The sequence below is a fragment of the Lutra lutra genome, chromosome X, assembly GCF_902655055.1.
Source record: "Lutra lutra chromosome X, mLutLut1.2, whole genome shotgun sequence".
NCBI classification, from domain to species: domain Eukaryota; kingdom Metazoa; phylum Chordata; class Mammalia; order Carnivora; family Mustelidae; genus Lutra; species Lutra lutra.
In genome coordinates, this window is record NC_062296.1 from 86,524,563 (window position 1) to 86,549,881 (window position 25,319).

The 25,319-nt window shown below is 40.9% G+C and overlaps 1 protein-coding gene across 5 annotated transcripts in view; it reads right to left on the bottom strand.

Annotated features, from left to right (window-relative positions):
• Positions 1–25,319, bottom strand: part of REPS2 (RALBP1 associated Eps domain containing 2) — a 222,139-nt gene that overhangs the window by 192,253 nt on the left and 4,567 nt on the right. The window lies entirely within an intron of this gene.

The following is a 25,319-nucleotide window of genomic DNA, read 5'->3' on the forward strand; positions in this document are numbered from 1 at the left end:
AAATGCTTCTGAAAGTCTTTTCAATCATAATTTCTCAATCTAAACACTGCTATAAGAGGATTCCTGGTATTGATCACTCCGATATTTCATATCTAAAAACACTACAGACATAGGCAATACTTTAACCAAATGATAAAAAGTGAAATCACCAATGAGACACAAGGAGACATCATGTGCCTCTTAATGCATTCATTACCTGAGAAGGACAACATTGCTTATGCAGTATCCAGACAAAAACGCATAATCTTAATCTAAACATGAGTTGGCTGGTGGCTACCACCAAACCCAAATTTGGTACATTCTACAAAATCATGTCATGAAATGTCATTGTTCAAAATGGCGATGTCACAAAAGACAAAGGTTGCAGGAACAATCCCAGATCAAAGGGGACTAACAAGCCATGACAAATAATTCAATATGTGTTCCTGAGTGGGATCTGGTATCAGGACAAAAGGAAAGACTCCCATGAAGAATATTTTGGGGACGACTGGGGGAACTGGAATAGTGACTGCAGACAAAGTACTATATTGATATTAAACTTCCTGAATTTGAGGGGTGCCAGAGTAAGCGTCTGCCTTCAGCTCAGGTCATGATCTCAGGATCATGGGATCGAGCCCCTCATTGGGCGGCTCTCTCTAATGAATAAATAAAATCTTGAAAAAAATCTTCCTGAGTTTGAATAACTTTATTGCTGTGTACAGTTTTCAAAATTTAATACCGTCAGTGGAAAACTGTTGAAACCAGTTATCATGACCAGATACCGTAAATCTAAAGAAAAGAGAACTGTTGATAAGTGCTGTAATCTAGTTAGTGAAAGTGTGTTTCACACTGGTATGAGGTAGCAATTCTGCAACTACTTTACTTGTATACTAGAATTAAACAAATAAATATTGAAGTTTAAACTATTAAGGCATATAAGAGCATGATGTATGCAACTTAATCTCAGACGGGTTAGTACAGGCAGATGATAAATAAATGAGGGATGGATAGATACAAATACATGCACATACATGGAGAGAGAGAGAAAAATAAGGTAAAACGTGGCAAATGTCAAGTAAATCTAGGTAAAGCGTACATAGGATTTCTTGGTACTATTCTCACAACCTTTCTGTCAGTTTGAAATTACTTCAAAATAAAAAGTAAACCTGGGTCCTTGAAATATTGTATGGCAGGAAACCACCTACAAACCAAAAATACATTGGGAAGGAAGCTTCTGTTTTGTTAAGCCTGTGAAAGTTGGGGTACATAGTTGCTAGTGTTACACTAACCAATACGATACGACTTTAATGTAATTGACCTTGGCTTCTTAGAGGGCAAAGCTCTATTTTACTCACTCGAATATTTTTCACAAATACTCTAGGAATATATGAAATGAAATGGATATGGATCCACCAACGAATGCTAAAAATTAACAGGCGAAATAGGATAGTCATATAGTCTCAAAGCACCTCTCCCCAAGATACTTTAACTATGGGAGATAACCCTGCAGGACACCAACTTAAGGAATCAAGGTAAATAACACCAACTATCAACATTATGAATTCCATGATAGAGCGCAACAGAAAGTATACATCATTGTTTCTCTAGTAATCTTGCCAAAAAATGCACTTTATTCAAATCATAAGAAAACATGAAACAAACCCAAATTCAGGACCCTTTCTACAAAATAACTGATGAGTGTTCTTCCAAGTGTCATGAAAGAAAAAATTAAAAAACTGTTACAGACTAGACGGGACTAAGGAGAATAACTAAATGCAATATGGGATCCTGAATAGTATCCTAGAACAGAAACAGACCACCAGTGGAAAAGTGAAGAAATGAGAATAAGGTCTGTAGTGTACTTAATAATATTGTAGTGATGATAATTTCCTGTTCTTGATGACTGTACTAATTATGTAAGATGCTAACATTAAGGCAGCAAGGTGAGGAATATAACTTTTCTTTTTTTTTTTAAAGATTTTTTTTTTATTTGACAGAGATCACAAGTAGGCAGAGAGGCAGGCAGAGAGAGAGAGGAGGAAGCAGGCTCCCGCTGAGCAGAGAGCCCGATGTGGGGCTCGATCCCAGGTCCCTGAGATCATGACCTGAGCCGAAGGCAGCGGCCTTAACCCACTGAGCCACCCAGGCACCCCAAACTTTTTCTAAAAGTCATTTTTTGTAAGCTAGTCTCCTGAGTGATTGAATATTCCTACTGGATTGAACAAACATGTTAACCTCCACTCCTACTCAAAACTCCACTAGAATGGTAATATAGGGTTGTTATTTGTTTTAAGTCTTAAAACTACAAGAACAAGGGGTACCTCGGGTGGCTCAGTGGGTTGGGCCTCTGCCTTCAGCTCGGTTCATGGTCCCGGGGTCCTGGGATCGAGCCCCGCATCGGGGTCTCTGCTCGGCCGGGAGCCTGCTTCCTCTCTCTGCCTGCTTGTGATCTCTCTCTGTCAGATAAATAAATAAAATCTTTTAAGAAAAGATTTTATTTATTTATCTGACAGAGAGAGATCACGAGACAGGCGGAGAGAGAGGAAGGGAAGCAGGCTCCCGGCCGAGCAGAGACCCCCGATGCGGGGCTCGATCCCAGGACCCCGGGATCACGACCTGAGCCGAAGGCAGAGGCTTAACCCCACTGAGCCACCCAGGTGCCCCAATAAATAAAATCTTTAAAAAAAACTACAAGAACAAGAGAAAGGGGAAAAAACAAATTATGGTGCCTAGAAAACAAATGGACTACAGTGAAGGGCAGGAAGTGGAAACCAAGGACATCAATTCATACAACAGACTCTAGGAAAGGACCCAACTCCCTCTGAAACGTTAACAGAGCTAGAGGCAGGAAGATAACAGCATTTAAACCTAAGACACCATTATTTAGGTAGCACTAAGAAAACATGCCAAATAAGATATGACACAATAGTATTACCACTTAGTGTTTATCTTAGACTTGTTAAAGGAGCTTTTTTGTACTTCTTTCTTTTATCACTCATATATACATAGAAAGGAAAATAAGCAAACTTAGTTGTTCAAGGTTTTCCTAAAACTTCACATTCAAAATTGAACTTTTGTCAGTCTTATTAACTAAGAGTGGTCAAGGTCCACGTTTTCCATAGTGTTGTCTTCTGTGCTACCGACACCACTCGGTGATACAGCATTTCTTTAAAAAGAAAAATCCATAAAAAGAAACCAGAACTATTAGTACTCAGCTTTGAAATTTTGTAAAGCTAGGCTACTTTTGACTACTGCTTTGAGCTTGCTGCTAAACACTGAGGGAGCAATCAATTTACTACCTCTTCACTATCCCCGTCTCCCAACTATTTGGATCCCAAGAGTCAACAGTGCTCCACTCTAGACTTTAGTATCATTTTCCAAGCTACTAACACCCAGTAGGCCAGTTTTGATGCAATAGAAGATACCATTAATTATGAGGCATCCTAATGGATAAGGAAGATGTGGTCCATATACACTATGGAGTATTATGCCTCCATCAGAAAGGATGAATACCCCACTTTTGTAGCAACATGGACGGGACTGGAAGAGATTATGCTGAGTGAAATAAGTCAAGCAGAGAGAGTCAATTATCATATAGTTTCACTTATTTGTGGAGCATAACAAATAACATGGAGGACATAGGGAGATGGAGAGGAGAAGGGAGTTGAGGGCAATTGGAAGGGGAGATGAACCATGAGAGACTATAGACTCTGAAAAACAATCTGAGGGTTTTGAAGGGGCGGGGGGGTGGGAGGTTGGGGGAGCCAAGTGGTGGGTATTATGGAGGGCACATATGGCATGGAGCACTGGGTGTGGTGCATAAACAATGAATTCTGTTATGCGGAAAAGAAATTAATAAAAAAAATAAAAAAAGAAAAAAATTATGAGGCATCCTAATTTTAAGTGAGGGAGGGGGAAATATGTGCCTCAAAAATAAATAAATCAAGAAAATGTTGTACTGGCATAATGATAGGAATACAGAGCAATGGAATAGAATGAATAGTCCAAATATAAACCCTTATATTATGGTCAATTGATTTTGGACTAGGGTTTCCAAAACCATTTGGGGGGAAAAAATTATGCTAGGACAACTTTGCAACAAATGGTATGAAGACAACTGGATATCCACATACACAAGAATGGAGCTGAACCCCTACCTCACACCACATACAAACATTAACTCAAAACAGATCAAAGACCTAAATGTAAGAGCTAAAACTATACACCTTTTAAAAGAAAATATAGGTGTAGACCTTCACGATCTTGGATTAGGCAATGGTTCTGTAAACATGACACCAAAATCACAAATGATGAAAGCAAAAAGTAAATAGTTTAACCTCATCAAAATAAAAAAAAAAACTGTATGCTTCAGGGTGCCTTCGTGGCTCAGTTAAGCATCTGCCTCCAGCTCAGGTCATGATCCCAGAGTCCTGGGATTAAGCCCCAGGTTGTCTGCTCAGCAGGGAGTAGCCTCCCTTCTCCCTGCTGCTTCCTCCCCTCCATGCACTCTATCTCTCTCAAGTAAATAAATAAAGTCTTTAAAAAATATTGTGTGCTTCAAAGGACACCACCAAGGAAGTGAAAAGACAACCCACAGAATGAGAAAGTTTCTGCAAGTCATTTACCTGATAGGGGACTTAAAACACAGAAAGAACTTCTACAACTCAAGATTTTATAAAGACAACCTAATTTAAAATGGGCAATGGATCTAAATAGACATTTCCCTAAGAAGATATATAAATGGCAAGTAAGCACATAATACATCAACATCGTTAGTCACTAGGAGAATACAAACTAAAACCACCATAAGATACCATTTCTTACCCACTAGGATGGCTATAAATGACAGACAATAACCAATGTTGGTGAGGATGAGGGGAAATTGGAATCCTCATATATTGCTGGTGGGAAATGTAAAATAATGTAGCAGCTTTCAAAGAGTCTGGCAGTTCCTCAAAAAACTGAACATAGAGGGGCACCTGAGTGGCTGAGATGATGGAGCATCCAGCTCTTGATTTCAGCACAGGGCATGATCCTGGGGTCCTGGGATAGGGCCCCCCACTCTTCAACAAAAATAAATAAATCTTTTAAAAAAATTGAACACAGTTACCATATGTAACCTAGCAATTCCACTCCTAGGTTATTACCCAAGAGAAATGAAAACATCCATACACATAAAACCTTACACACAAATGTTCATAACAACATTATTCATAACAGCCAAAATATAGAAACAACCCATGTCTATAAACTGATGAATGGATAAATAAAATTATGGTATATACATATAATCAAATATTATTGGGCCATAAAAAGTACTGGTACATGCTACAACATGGATGAACACTGAAAAGATTATGCTAAAAAAAAAGCTAGTCACAAATGGCCACATATCATACAATTCCATTTATAAGAAATGTTCAATATAGGCAAATTCATCAATATAGAAAGCAGAGTTGTGGTTGCCTAGGGACAGTAGGACTGGGTACTATTGGGTACCCTGCCTAGGTTTCTTTTTTTGTGGTGATGAAAATATTCTAATAATATATAGTGAATATACAAAAAACTGAATTGTATGTTTTAAATGAGTAAGTTGTACAGTATATGACATATATCTCAATAAAGCCATTAATTTAAAAAGTGAAATTAGACAAAAAAGAAAACAAATTAAAAAAAATAACTGCATGAATGTTCCAAAGCTGATCATGTTAAGTATATTAAACCCAATAGGATGAATGTAAGAAATATAATCTTTATCTAATATAGGATTTATTAAATTAAAATAGCACAGTCAGTTCAGGTGGCTTAGTTAGGATTATTAAAGTATCAATGTTTATATGGTGACTAAAAAGCCCAAAAGCAGAAAGCAATATAGTTGAAAATAAATAGAACTGGGGGGGATTATAATTACTGATCTAGCAAAGAAAACATTAATAAAGTGATAAAATTCATTACCCTCATTTAGGAAAGGTTAGGAGTATTTGTTATGATTTTAAAAATATGGAAACATTGCCAAGGCAAGGAAGCAAGGGCAAAATGAACTATTGGGACTTCATCAAGATCAAAAGCTTTTGCACAGCAAAGGAAACAATCAACAAAACCAAAAGACAACTGACAGAATGGGAGAAGATATTTGCAAATGACATATCAGATAAAGGGCTAGTATCCAAAATCTATAAAGAACTTATCAAACTCAACACCCAAAGAACAAATAATCCAATCAAGAAATGAGCAGAAGACATGAACAGACATTTCTGCAAAGAAGACATCCAGATGGCCAATAGACACATGAAAAAGTGCTCAACATCACTTAGCATCAGGGAAATACAAATCAAAACCACAATGAGATATAACTTCACACCAGTCAGAAAGGCTAAAATTAACAAGCTAGGAAACAACAGGTGTTGGCAAGGATGTAAGAAAAGGGAACCTTCCTACACTGTTGGTGGGAATGTAAGCTGGTGCAGCCACTTTGGAAAAAAGTATGGAGGTTCCTCAAAAAGTTGAAAAAAGGGGCATGTGGGTGGCTCAGTGGGTTAAGCCTCTGCCTTCAGCTCAGGTTATGATCTCAGGGTCCTGGGATGGAGCCCCGCATCGGGCTCTCTGCTTAGGAGGGGGCCTGCTTCCCGCTCCCCCTCTGCCTGCTTCTCTGCCTGCTTATGATCTCTCTCTCTGTCAAATAAATAAATAAAAATCTTTAAAAAAAAAAGTTGAAATAGAGCTACCCTACAACCCAGTAAATGCACTACTGGGTATTTACCATAAAGATACAAATGTACGGATCCAAAGGGACACGTGCACCCCAATGTTTATAGCAGCAATGTCCACAATAGCCAAACTATGAAAAGAGCCTAGATGTCCATCAACAGATGAATGGATAAAGATGTGGTTTATATATAATGGAATATTATGCAGTCATCAAAAAATGAAATCATGCCATTAGCAATGACATGAATGGAACTAGAGGGTATTATGCTAAGCGAAATAAGTCAATCAGAGAAAAACAATTATCATATGATCTCTCTGATATGAGGAATTTGAGAGACAAGACAAAGGATCAAAGGGAAAGGGAGGGAAAAATGAAACAAGATGAAACCAGAGAGGGAGATAAACCATAGAAGACTCTTGAACTCAGGAAACAAACTGAGGGTTGCTGGAGGGGAGGAGGGTGGGAGGGATGGGAGGGATGGATGATGGAGAGGGTATGTGCTATGGTGAGTGCTGTGACTTGTGTAAGACTGATGAATCACAGACCTGTATCCCTGAAACAAATAATACATTATATGTTAATAAAAATATGGATATAGAAAGTTGAAATCAAATATATCTGAAATATGCCGTAGTATGTGACACTAGGCTTGTGAAAGTAGTAACATTTAATGGAAGAGAGGAAAATATAATACCCAAAGCGAATCCAAATACATGTGAACCTGTACACAAATCTAACCTGCTTTTATTATTCAGTATGATCTCCCATTTGAGATGTAAAATAATATAGAATAGGGGTTGGCAAACTCTGTAAACATTTTAAGTTCTGAGGGTCCGTGGGCTATAAACAGTCTCTGTTAACAGCTCTTCACCTCAGCCACTCTAGTGCGCAAGCAGCCATCCACTCTGCAGAAACGTTTAAGTGTGTCTACGTGCCAAGAAAAACTTTGTTTATGAAAGTTTATGAAAGCTGAAATCTGAATTTCATATAATTTTCATATATCATGAAATGTTTTTATTTTTGTCCCAACCATTTAAAAAATGTAAAAACCATTCTTAGCTCATTGGCCATACCAAAACAAACAAACAAACAAAAAAAATAGATGACATGATGGATTTGGCCCACAGACTGTATCTTGCCATCACCTGATAGAAGAATGCTTTTCAGTATTAGAAACACTACAACATCCTGATAAACAAAAGCAACAACCAAGTCTTACACTGCACAGAAGCTTACACAGGCTCAGAAATGAAAAGGCATACTAATTACAATGCCTCATCTGAAAAACAGTGACAAAACCCAGTAAGAATATTTATGAGAATTATGGGGTGCCTGGGTGGCTCAGTTGGTTAAACATATGACTTCAGCTCAAGCTCATGATCTCAGGGTCTTGGGATGAAGCTCCACATGGGGAAATCCACGTTCAGCAGGGAGTCTGCTTGTCCCTCTCCCTCTGCCCCTCTCCTGACTCATGAGCGTGCACTGTTTGCATTCTCTCTCAAATAAATAAAATCCTTTTTTACAAAAAGAATATTTATGGGAATTAAGTGAGTTAATTACACACAAAAATTTCTAAGGACAGTAATGGATGCCCAGCAAGTATGCAAAAACTATTTCCAATATTATCCTCACAGAGAAGAGACGCAGTAGTACAACAAAAATCAGAATTAAGAGTGATTACTTTGGGGGCGCCTGGGTGGCTCAGTGGGTTAAGCCGCTGCCTTCGGTTCAGGTCATGATCTCAGGGTCCTGGGATCGAGTCCCGCATCGGGCTCTCTGCTCGGCAGGAAGCCTGCTTCCCTCTCTCTCTCTCTGCCTGCCTCTCTGTCTGCTTGTGATCTCTCTCTGTCAAATCAATAAATAAAATCTTTTAAAAAAAAAAAGAGTGATTACTTTGAGGGTACCAGCGTGGCTCAGTTGGTAAAACATCTGACTTTCGATTTTGGCTCAGGTCATGATCTCAGGGTTCTAGGATCAAGCCCCACATCAGGCTATGAGCTGGGCGTGAGCCTGCTTAAGATTTTCTCTCTCCCTTTCCCTCTGCCCCTCTCCCTGCTTTCACACACACTCTCTGTTTAAAAAAAAAAAAAAAAAGGAGTGATTACTTTTAGGTCTAAAATTCCCTGCCATGGTATTTTCTTAAAAATGTCTAAAATTGGGGCGCCTGGGTGGCTCAGTGGGTTAAAGCCCCTGCCTTTGGCTCAGGTCACGATTTCAGGGTCCTGGAATTGAGCTCCGCATCAGGCTCTCTGTTCAGCAGGGAGCCTGCTTCCTCCTCTCTCTCTGCCTACATGTGATCTCTGTCTCCATCAAATAAATAATAAAATCTTTTAAAAAGGGGCGCCTGGGTGGCTCAGTGGGTTAAAGCCTCTGCCTTCAGCTCAGGTCATGATCCCAGGGTCCTGGGATCGAGCCCCGCATCGGGCTCTCTGCTCCGCAGGGAGCCTGCTTCCTCCTCTCTCTCTCTGCCTGCCTCTCTGCCTACTTGTGATCTCTGTCTGTCAAATAAATAAATAAATAAAATCTTTTAAAAAAAATCTTAAAAATAAAGTCTAAATTCTCAAGAGCAAATTTTATTTCAGCACCAGGAAGCTATTATTTACATATAAGACAAGTTTCTAGAAGAAAGGTGAAAGAAAAACAAAATATTTGAGACTTAAGGTTCTAAAAAATTACCCAAAGGGTTTCTCAAAGGAAAAATTAAGATTAGGGTCAAGATCCCAACCTTGGCTACACATGTGAGGCCAATGCTAAAACTAGCACCGTGAACTGACTTTTACCAAGGATCTGTTCCATTTAAGAACCCACAAGAAGGGGCACCTGGGTAGCTCAGAGGGTTAAGCCTCTGCCTTCGGCTCAGGTCATGATCTCAGGGTCCTGACATCAAGCCTCATGTCAGGCTCTGTGCTCAGCAGGGAGCATGCTTCCCCCCTCTCTCTGCCTGCCTCTTTGCCTACTTGTGATCTCTCTCTCTGTCAAATGAATAAATAAAATCTTTAAAAAAAAAAAAAAAAAAGAACCAACAAGAAGTCAGTATTTGAGCAACAGCCCAGCTATTCCACCCAACCACTTGCTGCTACTTCTCAGTTTATAAGTACAAGGCACTTAAGCAGAACCATTTGCTCAAGAACAAGAATTATACTTGGCCCCAGCCCAGTGTTGTGTTGCACACCCTGTAGCACCAACGCAAAGAGTAGAGAAGCCATTTACTTATCACCATGAGAGGTGCTTTCAGCCACCATATTCACCTGACCTGGAAAGGGAGGCTTAAAATTCAAAATTAAACAGAGCACCACTACCTGCCTTTTCCAGATAAAACTCCGTTTTGAGAGAAAAAAGCAAATCGATACTCATTTTGATTTCACAACCTTAAACAATGGAATGCTGACAAGGCACCCCGCTATACATTCACCCAACCACCTGTCACCGACATCACCCTCAAACACAAAGGCCTATTTTTATGTAGTACACTACAGAGATAGATAATATCCCATTGCCATGGCAACAAGTTTTCCAGAAGATATGCTAGCCCATGAAGAATGTAAAAGAGAACAAAGCTCTTTCTTGCTTTTACTTTGCAGTATATGAGGAAGATTCTTTTTTAAGTCCTCGGTTTGCTCAATAGGGCCCTAGTAAGTTTGAGCAAGGTACAGAGAAATTCTTAGTGGACACATATACATATACAGTGATTTTGGGATGAGGACAAATCCTTCGTATCCTTCAGGGAAAAAAAAAATCCTTCTTATCCTTCAGGAAAAAAAATTGCCAAACTAATGCTAGGTCATACCCCCAAATGTTGTTAATATACTTTCTACTCCGCTGAATTCATCTCTGGTCCCCGGGGCAACCTTTCCCACCATGTGCAACTACTCTTGGCAGAATCTCAAGAGGGCTACTCTATTCCTGTTATTTTTCCCAGTGCCCTGAACAAGAACCCAGCAACCCATGGAAATGTCCCACTCTGATCAAAAAAGCACACATGTGCACACATCCCATATCCAAATGCAGAGCCAACCCCACACTTCCCTGAGGAAGTGGGAAGCAGCAGCTCAGATGGACCAGTCACTCCTGTCCAGTCCTCTCTTTCCCTCATGGAAGTCTGCACACCCAAGCCTGGCTTGGCACAAATGGACTTCCCTTGCCCCCTCCACCCGCCATGCCCCATTCTCCTAGGATCCAGGGTGGTGGCTCCCAGTTCACCTTTAGCCCGTGCTGGCTTTTCCTCCATTTGTCCCCCAGAACCACAACCCTTCTTCATCCACTCTGCACAGGAGACTGGTCTCTATAGCTCCAGCACCCAGGCTTTCCAGCCTCTGGCTTCCAGCTGGGCACTGGAGCACATCAGACAACAGGAGACAGAGTTGGTTATTTGTCCCTCAGCTCACCAGCCCCTCCCCAGCCACAGCCCCTCCCCAGCCACAGTTCTGGCAATGACTGCATTCCTCTAGACCACTGTTCCTCCAGCAACAGCACTGCTTTCCTAGGCCAGATCTAGGGACAGCAATGGCTTCGTGCTGCTACTAATCTCTCCGTGTCCCCACAATGTTTTCAGTAATACCCTCTGAGTGTGCCATTTGCTTCGGGGCCCTGAATACACAGCCTTACCCCAATTTTTTTTTTTTACTGGTTTATACTCAATTTAATATCTATTTTTAAACAATAATAATCACATGTGAGTTAAGTCTTATCCCTTTATAAAAAATAAAATTCTTTTTTTTAAAGATTTTATTTATTTATTTGAAAGAGAGAGAGATCACAAGCAGGCGGAGAGTCAGGCAGAGAGAGAGGAGGAAGCAGGCTCCCTGCTGGGCAGAGAGCCTGATGCAGGGCTCGATCCCAGGACCCTGAGACCATGACCTAAACCAAAGGCATCGGCTTAATCCACTAAGCCGCCCAGGTGCCCCCAAAATAAATTCTATGAAACAAATACTTAAAACTTCAAATAGTAAGAGAACATGTAAAATGTGGAATTTAAAATCAGCTGATAAGACAGATTAGTAAATATTTTAAAGTTAGCTTACAAGTTGTAAATACCTTTGTAAATTTTGTATAATTGAAAAAACTCGATATATACAGATTTTTTAAAAAATAAGATGGAAGGGCACCTGAGTGGCTCAGTCATTTAAGCCTCTGACTTCAGCTCAGGTCATGATCCTGGGGTCCTAGGATCCAGCCCCATGTCAGTCTCCCTGCTCAGCGGGGAATCTGCTTCTCTTTCTGCCCCTCTCCCCTGCTCCTGCTCTTTCTCTTTTATACTAGTAAAACTAGTATACAATTGGACAGTCTTGGACTAATAAGGCAGTTTTATAAGGATATGGGACCCAGGCTCTCTCCCTATGTACAAATACTGATGTTCTGCCATGATCTACATGTAGCTTTTACCTCCAAAACCACCACACAAGCACCAGCCTTCATATTCCAGTACAGTTAACCTAGAGTATTGTATTAATCTCAGGTGTACAATACAGTGATTCAGCAATGCTATATGTTAGTCAGTGTTCATCATGATAAATGTACTCTGAATCCCCTCCACCTAGTTCATCCATTCTCCCCCCACCGACGTCCCCTCTGATAACAGTTTATTCTCTAGAGTTAAGAGTCTGGTTTTTTTTGTTTATTTTTTCCTTTGTTTTGTTTCTTAAAATCCACATGAGTGAAATCATATCATATTTTTCTTTCTCTGACTGACTTATTTCACTTAGCATTATACCCTTTAGATCCACCCATGTTGTTGCAAATGGCAAGATTTCGCTCATTTCTTTCCTTTTTCCGACTTGAATCATCAAATTATGTTTGGGAGAATTGACATAGAAATATTTACTTTTTTTAAGATTTTATTTATTTATTTGACAGAGATCACAAGTAGGCAGAGAAGCAGGCAGAGAGAGATAGGAGGAAGCAGACTCTCTGCTGAGCAGAGAGCCCGATGCGGGGCTCGATCCCAGGACCCTGGGATCATGACCTGAGCCGAAGGCAGAGGCTTTAACCCACTGAGCCACCCAGGCGCCCCGACATAGAAATATTTAAAAAGACAAGTTTATTTCCAGAACAAGACCACTGAGCCCACATTAACATAAATATTTAGTATCAAAATAAAATCTTGAAAATGCTTTCTAAAATTCAAACTAAGCAAAAATTCTACTAAACCTTGATTTCCCCACCAAGCAATGTATTAATTTTTCTTCTTGTCATATAAACCTTGTCTTGACATTTTCCAAATCCCCAGCTTAAAAAATTTTTAAGCATTTTATTTTTATTTACTTTTTATTATGTTATGTCACCATACAGTACATCATTAGTTTTTGATGCAGTGTTCCAAGATTCATTGTTTATATATAACACAGTGTCCTCCTTAATACCCATCACTGGGCCAACCCACTCCCCCAACCCCCTCCCTCTAAAACCCTCAGTTTGTTTCTTGGAGTCCATAGTCTCTCATGGTTCATCTCCCTCTCCGATTCCGCCCCCCTTTGTTTTTCCCTTCCTACTCCTAATGTCCTCCATGCTATTCCTTACGTTCCACATGTAAGTGAAACTATAAGATAACTGACGCTCTCTGCTTGACTTATTTCACCCGGCACAATCCCCTGCAGTTCCATCCATGTTGATGCAAAAGTTGGGTATTCATCCTTTTTGACGGCTGAGTAATATTCCATTGCATATATGGACCACATCTTTATCCATTCTTCTGTTGAAGGGCATCTCTAAGCGTTTTATTCTTAAGTAATCACTACACTGAACATGGGGCTCAAACTCACAACTCCTAGATCAAGAGTCACATACTCCACCAACTAAGCCAACCAGGCGGCCCTGAAATGATAGTATTTTAGATATATTAGGTAGAATAAAATAAATTATTAAGGGGTACCTGAAGCCTTATCCCAATTTCTGATGGCTTCCTTGGCTTTGAAATTTAATCAGCCTTGACCGTAGACTGTTTGACATTCTTCTTTACCATACTGAACCTCCTTAGAAGTAGGTCCAAATCCCCTACACAGACCCATAGACAGATTCACTCCTTTAAGCAAGAATTCCAACATTCACACAGAATTGCTCTGAAAGCCATAGCCTTTCCACTGAGACATCATCAGGAAACCCACCCTTTTTTAGTTTGTCTCTTCAACAAAGACTGAATTTTAACCCAAATAACTATGAAAAATATTACCAGAAATCACTTATCTATGTGACCATGGGCAAGTTACTGAATCTCTGTACCTCCACTTTATCTTCTTCAAAGTGGGGGCAATAATACCTACTTTGTGGTTTGCTTATGAAAATTAAATGAGATGAGCAGTCTACAAGTTATAGGACAAGGCCAATTATATTGTAATCAGTAAATAAGTGGTAGTACCTACCATGATTGTTATCACATATCTACAACCAGGGTAGATCTTGCCCCAAGAGACAATTATCTAGAGACATTTTTGGTTGTAACAACTCAGGGAAGGGCAGATACTGGCATCTACTGGATAGAGACCAGGGGTGCTGCTAGACATTGTATAACACATAGGACAGCCCCCACAGCAGAGAATGATCTGGCCCAAAGTGTCAATAGTGCCAAGGTAAAGTAAACCTGATAGAGAACAAAGAATAAATTAAAAGAATCCAGGGGTGCCCGGGTGGCTCAGTTGGTTGGGTGTCTAACTCTTGATCTTGGTTCAGGGTATGATCTCAGGGCTGAGAGATCCAGCCTCAAGTGAAACTCCAGGCTGGGTCTGGAGCCTGCTTAAGATTCTCACTCTCCAGGGGCACCTGGGTGGCTCAGTGGGTTAAAGCCTCTGCCTTCGGCTCAAGTCATGATCCCAGGGTCCTGGAATCCAGCCCTGCATTGGGCTCTCTGCTCGGCAGGGAGCCTGCTTCCCCCCATCTCTCTGCCTGCCTCTCTGCCTACTTGTGATCTCTCTCTCTCTGTCAAATAAATAAATAAAATCTTTTAAAAAAATGATTCTCTCCAACAGTGCCTGAGTGGCTCAGTCATTAACCCTCTGCCTTCTGCTGGAGTCATGATCCCAGGGTCCTGGGACTGAACCCCGCATAGGGCTCCCTGCTCAGCAGGGGAGTCTGCTTCTCCCTCTACCTCTCCTACTTCCCCTGCTTGTGCTCTATCTCTCGCACCCACTCTCTCTGTCAAATAAATAAAATCTTTTTAAAAAGGGGAGGTATTTTTTTAAAAAGATCCTCTCCCCTCTGCCCCTCTCTCCCCAGCTTGCACTCTCCTTCTCTCTGTCTCTTAAAAAAAAAAAAGGAGGGGCGCCTGGGTGGCTCAGTGGGTTAAAGCCTCTGCCTTCGGCTCAGGTCATGTTCCCAGGGTCCTGGGATCGAGCCCTGCATCGGGCTCTCTGCTCAGCAGGGAGCCTGCTTCCTCCTCTTTCTCTCTACCTGCCTCTCTGCCTACCTGTGATCGCTGTCAAATAAATAAATAAAATCTTTAAAAAAAAGAGAGAGAGAGAAAGAGAATTTTAAGAAATCCGCATGGTGGGGAGCCTGGGTGGCTCAGTGGCTTAAGCCTCTGCCTTTGGCTTAGGTCATGATCCCAGAGTCCTGGGATTGAGCCCCACATCAGGCTCTCTGCTCAGCGGGAAGCCTGCTCCCCCCCACCCCCGCCTGCCTCTCTGCCTGCTTGTGATCTCTGTCAAACAAACAAACAAAAAAAGACATCCGCATGGTAAATTTTACACATTTTGCTTCCAGTGCCATCTCTCAGTAATAGGACTCAAAATTACCAGAATGTATGCAAAGGAGAGGAATTAAAACATTTTAAAACAATTTCAAAGAAATCCTAAAGGAGGAAAAAAAAACTCCTAAAGCAAGTACACCAAACATCTCCAGGGCCAAAAACCTGTTCATGTAAAATCATCTGTTTTTCACAAGACCGACCCTGAACTAAGGGATCAACAAAGAGAATACTGCATTAAATATGTTCTTTTGAAGGCATAGGACAAACATTACACATTTAAGAAAGCCTGTTTTTAAAAAAAGCAAAAACAACTCTTAATTGCTGGCATTTATGGGATTCACTTCAATTAGTCAGGAAATTAACACAGGTGAAACATTTAATTACCCCCAGGAGGCTGAACAAAGCTATTTTTCTGTAAACCAATGGCAAAGTGTTACAAATGAATTAAGTCAAAGCAAACGTTTACTACTAACCTAATATTAAATAGCCTCTCCTGGTCCTGAATTAAATTATGAGGAGAGTGGAGTTTCTCCAGTCTGTTAAAAATCACTTTTCCTTTCAGGTTCATGTTCTAGCCAGTCTCTGAAGTACAGAGAATAGTGGTAAATAAAACAGGCCCAAAAGCCAGCTGGCATGTGCTCCACAGGGGTTCCCTGGAATGAAGCAGAGTAGAGAGGGCCAGATAGAAAGGTCAGGAGCAGGGAGAGTTGAGCAGGGACGGGAGGGACTGCAGGGTGAAGTCCTGGTGGAAGCAGCTGAACACTCATTCTCTCCCGCCTTCCTTTCCCCCCTCAAAGGGCTGACTGGAGGGGTTGGGACCACTGCAGCCTTATGGAATCTCGTTCCTGACCCAGACTTGCCAGCAGTGCTGCTGCCATTCTGACTTTGGAAACAATCAACCATGAAGAACTGAAATTCCTAGTCCAGACACCTCACAACTCTTCAGAACAAGGCTTATTCATTGTTTTTGTGCCATGCCCCCTGCCCTTTGGTAGAGAGCATGGACCTCTTTTCAGAATACTGTTTTTAAATGTATAACATGAAACACTTAAAATAGGACTATAAAAGAAACATACTGAAATATAGCTACCAAAATATTAAAAAGCAAGTTTGTGGTAGTAACGCATGTGTTTGATTATGATTCTAAAAAATCCTATTTCTACAAGTGATAAAATCATAGGTACCACTACGAATACTGTGGTTTGTTTGCCTATATACACAATAGAAGGAAATGCTTGATTTCAGTTAAAGATTGGTATAAATACAAATGTATGTTTTTCCACAACTAAATTCACAGACCCCCAAAATGGACCCAGGCCTGCTTTAGAGTGTTCCAGGCAGGAGTGGACTGCTTTTCCACTTCTTTTCCTGCCTCCTACAAGTTAAAAGGAAAAACAAATGGCCTAAAGACTAAAATTGAAAATAATACATAAGAAGATAACATAGTTGCCAGTTCTACATGGCATAAGAAAATGAATTATGCATGAAGGTATATTTTAAAAAGATAAAGAAATTTTAAATAAGTGGTTGAGCAAAAACATCTATACTATCTGGCCCCAAAAAGCTAAACAGTAATTTTCTGCTTCAGAAAAGTCTGGAAGGCAAGTGTGGTACAAAGTTCCTAAGGTGACACATACCACCAATAATTCTCACTTCCTGGGGTCTTTGCTTTTGAATAATCCTCTCCTCTTCGGTGCAAAACCAAACCTGTGACTTGCTTCTATGGCTATGGCTGTATACAGCAGAGGCAATGGGGTGTCTATCCTCTGAGCAAACTGGAGAGAGAGAATCTCCTGAAAGAAGCCAGCAGCCATATTATGAACTGCCTATGGAAAGAGCCATGTGGCACGGAACTGCAGGTAGTCTCTAGTAGCTGAGAGTTTCAGTCCTGAACTCACAAGGAACTGAATTCTACTAACAATGACATGAGCTTGGAAGAGGTCCCCGAGCTCCACAAAGGAATGCCACCCAGCCAATGCCTTGATTTCAGCCTTGTGAAACCCTGACCTGAGGACCCAAGTAAGCCATGTCAGGATTCCTGACCCAAAGGAACAAGATAATAAATGTGTTGTTTTAAGCTGCAATTTAAATTTATGCAAAGTCACTACAGAGCAATAGATAATTAATGTGGTAACCATTAGAGGGAGTGACCAACCATCCCAATTTGCCTGCAACTGTCCTTCTTTGAAAACTGAGTCTCCTGCCCCAGGAAACCCCACTGGCCTGAGCAACCCAGGCTAGTTAGTTTCTGCTACGCTCTGCAAGTGTGTCCCCCACAAAACACACATGTTGAGATTCTAATGCCCAATGTGAAGGTATTAGGAGGCAGGGCCTTTGGAAGGTCCTTAGGTCATGAGGATAGAGCCCTCATGAATGGGATTTAATGCCTTAACAAGAGGCTACAGAGAGATCCCTAGCCCTTTCCACTATTTAAGGACACAGCAAGAAGGGGCCAGCTATAAACCAGGAAAGGGGCTCCTCACCAGAAGGCAAACATGCTGGCACCATGATCTTGGGCTACCAGCCTCTAGAACTGTGGGCAGTAAATTTCCATGGTTTATAAGCAACCCAGACTGTGGTATTTTGTTCTAGCGGCCCAAACAGACTCAGTTGCCCATCAGAAGACATGTACTAAAGTAGAGAATGATATAAATACAAAATCCTAGATACTTACCTTTACAAAACAAAGATAAAATCTGAAAAAAAAAAAACCTGGAAAGGAACCAAACCCTCTTTAAAAACTTACTGATAATTACTGAAACAATTCAAGATTTCCTCACAACCAATTTTCCATACCCTTAAAGTAGAACAGTCCCCAGTTATGTATGTGAAACTAGGCCAATATTCAAAACCACCTTGCATTGTTTTAAAAGTAATCTCTAGGGGCGCCTGGGTGGCTCAGCGGGTTAAGCCGCTGCCTTCGGCTCAGGTCATGATCTCAGGGTCCTGGGATCGAGCCCTGCATCGGGCTCTCTGCTCAGCAAGGAGCCTGCTTCCTCCTCTCTCTCTGCCTGCCTCTCTGCCTGCTTCTGATCTCTGTCAAATAAATAAAAATCTTTAAAAAAAATAAAATAAAATAAAGTAATCTCTAACCCAACTCAGGGCTTGAACTCAGACCTCAAGATCTAGAGTCACATGTCCACCAACTGAACCAGCCAGGTGCCCCCATCTTGTATTTCTAGTCTTCACTTTTGTTACCTTTTCAGTCTCCCTATTGGTTTACCTAATCTTTCTAAATCAGTCTCAAATATCCTTATCTTAAAGACTGCAAATAGCTCAATCACATGCAACCATCCTTCAGTCTTGCCATTTGACCAAAGGCCACAGATACCTTTTCTGCCTATATTAAACCCCTCCATGTTTCCAGCTCCTCTGACCACGCCCAGGTTCCTTCTTTAAAGATAAACCCTATGAATCTTGTGATGTATGAGATTTGCTTTAGGATAACAGAGCAGGTAGGGTACAAAACTAAGAACACAGATGGAACAGAACTGATCACGTGTGCACTCTTGGTTGTTGACCATGGATGGTAAGGACAGAGGAGTTTAATATATTATTCTATCCACTTGTTTGAGATTTTCCATTTAAAAAAAGATGAGAGGGTGGGTGATAGGCATTAAGGAGGGCACACGATGTGATGAGCACTGGGTGTTATACACAACTGATGAACTGTTGAACACTACATCTGAAACTAATGATGTACTATGTGATGGCTAATTGAATTTAAATTTTAAAAATGTAACAAAATAAATATCAAGATGGTGACATTCATTCACAGGCTGCACCAGAAATTTAAAAAAAAAAAAGATGAGAAAAAAGCAAGCCTATGAAAGCCCAATCAATTAACTCTAAGGTCCTCTAACACCTCAAGAATATCATATCAGTGTGCGTTTTACTAACTATAATGGAGTTTTTAATATTTGTACATGTTTAGCACAGTCCCCCAGTCATGTGACCTTCTATACAAATAAAAATGCCACTTCCCTCAGGCATAAAGGCCTCTACAACACCATAATGATGAGTCACTGTAAGACTAAGTAATGAAGATTCTTAAAAAGGAAACATGAATGAACTAGAGCTACATGTGTCAACAAAGATGAATCTCAAAAACATAATGAGAGGAAGAGCAAGCTGCAGGTTACAGAGTACAATACTTCTAATTTTAAGTTGAAAAGTCATACAGGGACACCTGGGTGGCTCAGTCATTAAGCACCTGCCTTCAGTTCAGGTCATAATCCCGGGGTCCTGGGATGGAGCCCGGTGTTGGGCTCTCTGCTCAGCGGAGAGCCCGTTTCTCCTTCTGCTGCTCCGCCTACTTGTGCTCCCTCACTCTCACTCTCTCTCTCTCTCTCTGTCCAATAAATAAATAAAATCTTAAAAAAAGATTTTATTTATTTATTGGACAGAGATCACAAGTAGGCAGAGAGGCAGGCAGAGAGGGAAGGAAGCAGGCTCCCTGCTGAGCAGACAGCCCAATGATCCGGGGCTCTATCCCAGGACTCTGGGATCATGACCTGAGCCAAAGGCAGAGGCTTTAACCCACTAAGCCACCCAGGCGCCCCCAATAAAATCTTTTTTTTTAAAAAGCTGAAAAGCCATACAAAACAATGTATTGTTTTAGTAACATATATACACACACGCTATACAGATACACGTTATCTACACATATAATAAAAGTACTAACATTTTTTTTTGTTTTGTTTTTTAAAGATTTTTTTTTATCTGTCAGAGAAAGAGAGCGCTCACAAGCAGGGGAACCAGCAGGCAGAGGGAGAAGCAGGCTCCCCGCTGAACAAGAAGCTGGATGTTGGGACTTAATCCCAGGACCTTGGGATCCTGGGATCCCAAAGGCAGCCGCTTAACCGGCTGAGCCACCCAGGTGTCCCATTTTTTTCAGTTCATGCACACCAAATTCAGGACAGCAGGAACCTCTGAGGTTGCAGGGAAGAGAATGGGACCAGAGAAGGAGGTTACAGGAAACCTTCATACTGAATGTGAACTGTTTTAAGTATTTGTTGGGTAATCCTCTAAGTTTTACACACCTGAAGTATTTTTGTTATAAAAGTGGAAACAAGCAACTATTATGCAAATGTCCCTCCTTTAACCACACAATGGTTTGGCTCTGGGACTTCCTAGATCTGCTGGCATTATTGGTTTTTTTTAACGATAAAAGAACACTATCTCAAACAGCATGCATTCTTAATTACTGTTTTAGTGTTCTGGCCTCTATCTCCTTAAAGTCTATGTTCAGAGGGACATGATAAAAAGACGCAAAAATAGAGAACTGTCTTATTTGCATTTTTAAAAAATAGTCTAAAATAATCTAACAATGGAAAGGTCACAAGAATTTTGACTTTTTACTTTTATTTTAGACTAATAGTCTAAAATAATCTAACAATGGAAAGTTCACAAGAATTTTGACTTTTACCTATAGTTTTCTTTAATGATTAATCAGCTGCTTCAATGAATTAAAGAAAACCTTTAAATAGGACTTCTTCCCAAAGGTGAGTCCATGCATGGGGCACCCGGGAGGCTCAATCAGTTGAGCCATGGACCCCCCTTTTTTTTAAGATTTATTTATTGGGGCACCTGGGTAGCTTAGTCAGTTGAGTGGCTGCCTTCAGCTCAAGTCATGATCTCAGGGTCCTGGCATCCGGCCCCTCTCCTCTCAGTCAGCAGTGAGTCTGCTTTTCCCTCTCCCTCTGTGATCTCTCTCGCTTTCTCTCAAAGAAATAAATAAAATCTTTTTTTTTAAAGTGAAGATTTTATTTATGTGAGAAAGAGAGAGCCCACACAAGCAGAAGGGGCAGAAGGAGAGGGAGAGAGACTCTCAGTCAGACTCCACGCTGAGTGGGGAGCCCAACACAGGGCTCAGTCACAACAGAGAAATCAGGACCTGAGCCAAAAACCAAGAGCCAGACACTTAACTGACTGCACCACCCAGATGCCCTGAGCAACCAACTCCTTTTATATTTTTTAAGATTTACTTATTTATTTTAGAGAGACAGCACAAGCACGGGGAGGGGTGGAGGGTGAGGGAGGGATAAACTTCAGCGGACTCCTCACTGAATTCAGAGCAACCACTTGGGGCCAATCTCAGGACCCCTGAGATCATGACTTGTGCCAAAACCAAGAGTTGAACACCCAGCCAACTGCACCACCCAGCCCCCAACCCTCCCACCCCCACCCCCTCGCTTACGACTCCTGACTTATGCTACAGCGGTGATCTCAGGGTCACAGGATCGAGTCCCCACATTCTCGGCACTCAGCGGAGAGACCACTTGAGATTCTCTCTGCCTTCCCCCCACCCCTCAAGCTCTCTCTAAAATAAATACATCTTTAAAAAAACAAAAACGTGATTCCATGCACAGGAATTTTTAAAATATCCCCTGCTTCTAGCAGCCATGTTTTACTTCTTTAACTCAATCAAAGCTGCTTAAATAATCAGACATTTATTAGCTTTTTTCCAATTCAGTGATATCCCCTGATATTACAGAATCAGCAGTGTCTTACAGCTACTCCCCTTAATGTCTAAGAGTTAACCATCATGAAAAAGAAAGACAAACACCATATGATCTCATTTACATGTGGAATCTAAAAACAAAAACTTGGGGCGCCTGGGTAGCTCAGTGGGTTGAGCTGCTGCCTTCGGCTCAGGTCGTGATCCCGGGGTCCTAGGATCGAGTCCCACATCAGGCTCTCTGCTTCGGCAGGAAGCCTGCTTCCCCCTCTCTCTCTCTGCCTTTCTCTCTGCCTACTAGTGCTGTCTGTCAAATAAATAAAAAACCTTAAAACAAACAAACAAAAAACTCGAACTCATCAATATAGAGGACAGATAGGTGGGGGAGTGAGGGGTGAAAGTGATCAAAAGTTACAAACTTCCAGTTATAAAATAAATTAGTCATGGGGATTTAATAGCATGGTGACTATAGTTAATATCATACTATACATTTGAAACTTGCTAAGAGAGTCTATCATAAAAGTTCTGAACATACAAAAAAATGTATAGTGACAGATGTAGACTTAGTGTGGTGATCATTTCACAAAATTTGCAAATTCCAAATCATTATGTTGTATACCTGAAACTAATATAACGTTATGTTAATTGTATCTCAATTTAAAAACAGACTATTTCAAAATAAAAAGAGTTGACTATCATAAAAAATAAAATTATGACTACTTCAAATATGCACAGCATTCCCAGGGACTAACACACCATCCTAAAAGATAAATATTATAAATAAATCTATATAGTTTAATTCATTACACCAAATATAAAACTTGCTAGTTTAAGGTAGATATTTTATTTCTAGAGGCTATATTCCCCTTTTTTTTTTTAAAGCAAGCTCTACACCCATCATGGGGCTTAAACTCAAAACCGGTTTATCAAGAGTCACGTGCTCTACTAACTGAGCCAGCCAGGTGCCCCTCTGGGGGTCATACTTCAAATCGTTTCTTACTCAAATAAACTGAAGAATTAAAAAAAATTTGCATTGGAATGTCAACTCCATGAAGACAGGGATTTGTGTCTGGTTCATTGTTGTAAGCTCAGCACCTAGAACTGTCCGTGATGAGCAACAGAAACTCAAATACAGGTCAAACCCAAACCTGAATCCTACCACACCATCCTATGGCTTCTAGTAAAATGCTGGTCTTTGAACACTAATGAAATACTTCACAACCTGAGAAACCAATCACTCTAACATTTGAGGTTCTTTGTCTTAAAACAAAAACTATGTTCCTCAGACATTTATGTTTTCTTTTTCTAATTTAAAGGGCTTTGTTCTAGGGCACCTGGGTGGCTCAGCCGGTTAAGGGTCTGCCTTCAGCTTAGATCATGCTCCCAGAGTCCTCGGGAGCATGTCCAGCTCCTGCCCAGCAGGGAGCCTACTTCTTCCTCTCCTCCCTGCTGGGGCTCTCTCTATCTGTTTCTCTCTCAAATAAATAAATAAAATCCTTTTAAAAAAAATAAGAAATATGGGGTGCCTGGGTGGCTCAGTGGGTTAAGCCTCTGCCTTCAGCTCGGGTCATGGTCTCAGGGTCCTGAAATCAAGCCCTGCATCCCCGCATCAGTCTCTCTGCTCAGCAGGGAGTCTCCTTCCCCCTCCCTCTCTGCCTGCCTCTCTGCCTACTTGTGATCTCTCTCTCTGTCAAATAAATAAAAACTTTAAAAAATAAAAAATAGGGGCGCCTGGGTGGCTCAGTGGGTTAAAGCCTCTGCCTTCGGCTCAGGTCATGATCTCAGAGTCCTGGGATCGAGCCCCGCATCAGGCTCTCTGCTCGGCAGGGAGCCTTCTTCCTCCTCTCTCTGCCTGCCTCTCTGCCTACTTGTGATCTCTGTCTGTCAAATAAATAAATAAAAATCTTTAAAAAAAATAAAAATAAAAATATAAAATAAAAAATAAAGGGTTTTGTTCTACCATTTTTCACCTAGTCCTGGAATCCAGCTTTTTTTTTTAAAGATTTTATTTATTTATTTGTCAGAGAGAGAGAGGGAGAGAGAGCAAGCACAGGCAGACAGAATGGAAGGCAGAGGCAGAGGGAGAAGCAGGCTCCCTGATGAGCAAGGAGCCCGATCTGGGACTCGATCCCAGGACACTGGGATCATGACCTGAGCCGAAGGCAGCCGCTTAACCAACTGAGCCACCCAGGCGTCCCATGGAATCCAGCTTTTAAAATAAATCAGCAAATGAAGATAAATACTCTAAAAATAGGACCAAAAGACCTTTTTCAAATAGGCTATTATGATGCCTTAAAATATAATGCAAGATGGCAAATAAACATATGACATGATGTCCAACATCATGTCATTAGGGAATTACAAATTAAAACAAGATATCACTATGTTCCCATGGTCAAAATAAAAAATACTGATATCATCAAATGCTGGTGAGAATATGGAGCAACATGAACTCTCATGCATTGCTGAGGGGACTATAAAATGGTACAACCACTTTGGAAGGCAATTTGGCAGTTTCCTACAAAACTAAAGATAGTCTTACAATATGATCTAGCAATCACACTCCTTGGTATTTACACAAAGGAAATGAAAACTTAAGTCCACACAAAAACCTGCACACAGATGTTTATAGCAACTTGATCTCTAACGGCCAAAACCTGAAAGAAACCAAGATGTCCTCCAGTTCCTGAATGGATAAATAAACTGTGGTACCACCAGACAATGGAGTATTATTCAGCACTAAAAAGAAATGAGTCATCAACCTATCAAAAGACATGGAGGGGGGCGCCTGGGTGGCTCAGCGGGTTGGGCCGCTGCCTTCGGCTCAGGTCATGATCTCAGGGTCCTGGGATCGAGCCCCGCATCGGGCTCTCTGCTCGGCGGAGAGCCTGCTTCCTCCTCTCTCTCTGCCTGCCTCTCTGCCTGCTTGTGATCTCTCTCTGTCAAATAAATAAATAAATAATCTTAAAAAAAAAAAAAAAAGACATGGAGAAATCTTAAATGTGTATTACTAGTGAAAGAGGCCAATCTGAAAAGATTACATACTGTATTTTTCTAACTATATGACATTCTAAAAAAGGCAAAACTATGGAGACAGTAAAAAGATCAGTGGTTTCCTGGGGTTGGGAGTAAGTGGAAGGGATGACTATACAGTTCACAGAGGATTTTTAGGTCAGTGAAACTATTCTGTATGGTATTTTAATGGTAAATACATGCCACTATACATTTGTCCAAATCCATACAATGTTCAACACCAAGAGTGAACCATAATGTAAACTATGGACTTGGGGTAATTATGATTTGCCAATATAAGTTCACCAATTGTAAAAAATGTACCACTCTGGAAGGGAGTATTCCTAATGGGGAAGGCTTTGTATGTGTGTGGCAAGGGGGTTTTTGGTAACACTATCCACCTCTCTCTCTCAATTTTGCTATTAACCTAAAAGCGCAATAAAAAAAATTAAGTCTTGGGGGCGCCTGGATGGCTCAGTGGG